A 3,965-nucleotide genomic window follows, 5' to 3' on the forward strand; every position below is an offset into this window, starting at 1 on the left:
AGTTTTTATACATCATAGTTTTTATACATCATAGTTTTTATACATCATAGATTTCATACGTCATAGTTTTATAACTCATAGTTTTTATACGTCATAATTTTTATATCTCATACGTCTTAGTTTTTATACTTCAGAATTTTTATATGTCATAGTTTTTATATCAAAGTTTTTATACATCATAATTTTTATACGTCATAGTTTTTATACGTCATAGTTTTTATACATCATAGTTTTTATACTTCATAGATTTCATACATCATAATTTTATACCTCATAGTTTTTATACGTCATAGTTTTTATACATCATAATGTTTATACGTCATAGTTTTTTTACGTCTTAGTTTTTATACTTCAGAATTTTTATACGTCATAGTTTTTATACGTCATAGTTTTTATACCTCATAGTTTTATACCTCATAGTTTTTATACGTCATAGTTTTATACGTCATAGTTTTTATACTTCATAGATTTCTTTCATCATAATTTTATACCTCATAGTTTTTATACGTCATAGTTTTTATACATCATAATTTTTATACGTCATAGTTTTTATACGTCTTAGTTTCTAACGTCATAGTTTTTATACATCATAGTTAAATAAGTCATAGTTAAATCTGTCATAGTTTTTTTTTAAAACATCATGGTTTTTACGACCAAAAGAAAGGAACTTTCATCTAAATATGTTTTTGTTCATTAATGTTTTTCTATCATTTTTCACACAGTGCCTGGTATTCCTGTGATTCTTAGAGAGAAAGGAAAACAGGATACGACGTAGGCCTACGGTTCCAAAAGGCATTTACTATCCATTCACATCAAAAGAGGCAGCGATTGAAAATGAACTTTTCAAACAGATAGAAAAGAGTTTTTATGACATCTTTTCAATTGCACTTTATTGACATCATCAATCTCGTATCAAGAATACGCTGTACACTGTACAACAAATACGATTATAAATGAACTTTTCCTATATACTTTACAAATACTTTTCAGTTTATTCATACGAATGATGAAACGATATGAAATGATATGAAATGATATGAAACGATATGAAATGATATGAAATGATATGAAATGATATGAAATATGACATGAAGATTTGAAATGAAATGAAGATATGAAATGAAATGAAGATATGAAATGAAATGAAGATATGAAATGAAATGAAGATATGAAATGAAATGAAAGATAAAATAGTATTAAATTTGAAATGAAGATATAAATGTCATGAAATGAAAATACGAAATGATATGAAATACGAAATGATATGAAATATGAAACGATATGAAATATATAAAATATATGAAATATATGAAATATATGAAATGATATGAAATATATGAAATATATGAAATACATGAAATATATGAAACGATATGAAATGTATGAAATATATGAAATATATGAAATGATATGAAATATATGAAATATATGAAATACATGAAATATATGAAACGATATGAAATATATGAAATATATGAAATATATGAAATACATGAAATATATGAAATATATGAAATATATGAAACGATATGAAATATATGAAATATATAAAATATATGAAATACATGAAATATATGAAATATATGAAATACATGAAATATATGAAATATATGAAATATATGAAACGATATGAAATATATGAAATACATGAAATATATGAAATGATATGAAATATATGAAATATATGAAATATATGAAATATATGAAATACATGAAATATATGAAATATATGAAATATATGAAATACATGAAATATATGAAATATATGAAATATATGAAATACATGAAATATATGAAATATATATATAAATGAATGAAAAATGAAGATATGAAATGAAATGAATGAAAAATGAAATGATATTAAATTTGAAATGAAGATATGAAATATCAAGAAATGAAAATACGAAATGATATGAAATACGAAATGATATGAAATACGAAATGATATGAAATACGAAATGATATGAAATACGAAATATATGAAATACGAAATGATATGAAATACGAAAGGATATGAAGTACGAACTGAAGATATGAATCGAAAGATGAAACGATATTGAATATGACATGATATGAAATATGACATGAAGATATGAAATGATTTGAAGATATGAAATATATGAAATGTAAACTGATAATGCAGTACGAAATGATATGAATGGTTTAGTCATCTTCAACCTGAGATGTGATAACTTACATATTGTAAAGTGTTGGTCATCTTGAAAATCCAAGATGGCTGCCAAAAAATTTTTTTTGATTCTGGAGCCATTGGAAATCTTAAATGCCAAGTCTTTACCTATACTTCCTGAAAGTGTTGTACTTTTGCCCGCCTAATAACACACTTTAAACTAAGGGGGCCACTAATACGGTCGATGGAATGTAAGCGAGGTTTAGAGTTAGATATAGGTTTATTTAGATTGCCTGAGTGATTTAAAAGTTCAAGAGAATTTAAGTGTTATCTAGGAGAGAAACCTTAATAATTCATAAACAATATCAATACTCTTGAAGATTAAGAAAATTATAGACAGTGTTTACCAGACATATTCTTAAAATACTTCAATATCAGCCTATAATAGTCTCATGTTGATTTACTGTTGCTGGTCGAGTCCTTAACCGTAAGTAAATCTAGCGGATTGAGCAACTCGTAGACATGAACCTTTCGGGGCCTCCGATTCGAGAACGCTCTTAACATATTTGTATTCTGCTCATTGATTTTATTAGTGATATCGAGCCATTCTCGTCACCATGCTTCTGGCCTCTATATCCGTTTCCAACAATTTACATAGGTATTATTGTCTATTTGCTAGATCTAGAATAAAATGCCCTTAAATGGCATTCTATTATAGTATGTTATTGAAGTGAAGCTGGGCATGTTTCGTCTCTCGGAACATCTCATGCCACTCTTCGACTGAGCTTATCAACTCTACATCCGTTTCGATCCAGATAGCTGATATTTTCCCTTTGAAACATCTATGATATAATGCCCTTAGATGACGTTATAAAATGGAATGCCATTGAAGCGAAACAGTCCACTGAACACCTGGTTCCACTCAGGGACTGAACCAGTCAACTCCTTATCCGTTTTGGTCCACATAGTTGATATTGTCTGCTTTGTAGCTAATATAATGTCTGGTCCATGATGGCATATCATTGAATTAGATTAGACGGTCGATTAATAAATCATGAAGGAAAAATAATACATCTTATCCATTATACTGAACTCAGAAATCTGAGAACTTTTCTGTCTCTATTAAATACTAATTATAGAACGAAATTCTGGATGATGTGTGTTTTTTTGAAAACTTTATCTTCTGGCTGCTGTATTTTGTCCAGACATGTTCATCATCATCATCAAGTCTCTTGAGGTGTTGGGGCTGCCAGAGACCCCCAAACGTCAACAGATTTCAGCACGTCTGAAATGAATTTTGAGCATTTAGATTTCACTTCAAAATAAGACACGGGTCTGAGAGGGGGGTAGCCAAATATATCGTCTAAATACGCGACTCTCTTTCTTTAGCAATGAGTTACTTATGTCCCTCTTTGCGATTTTAACTTTTATCAGTTAAAATACTATATATAATGATGTTCCAGGCCCTATTTTGATTATTCTTGCCAAATTGCAACACAATCGGATTATTTTTTCTGCTTTATGTCGATTTTTGAATTTGAGGAGAATAATCAGAATAGAGTCTAGAACATCATGTGGTATTTTAGTGGATAAAAAGTAAAAAATCGTAAAGAGGTACATAAGTGATGAAATAGGGGCCAAATTTCACTCTGTACGCCGTACGACTGATGTCAAAAAACATCTTTCTTTAAGGGATAAATGTGCCATTTAGGGTTGGGGGAGGGGGAATTTGAATCTTGAATACATGTAAAAAGTCTCCAGAAATACTAGAATTGTATGAAAATCGTATAATTCCTTCAAAAATATTTCGAACTATGAATTTCTTTTTATATTTCTA

This window comes from Lottia gigantea (assembly GCF_000327385.1).
Source record: "Lottia gigantea unplaced genomic scaffold LOTGIsca_1, whole genome shotgun sequence".
NCBI classification, from domain to species: Eukaryota; Metazoa; Mollusca; class Gastropoda; family Lottiidae; genus Lottia; species Lottia gigantea.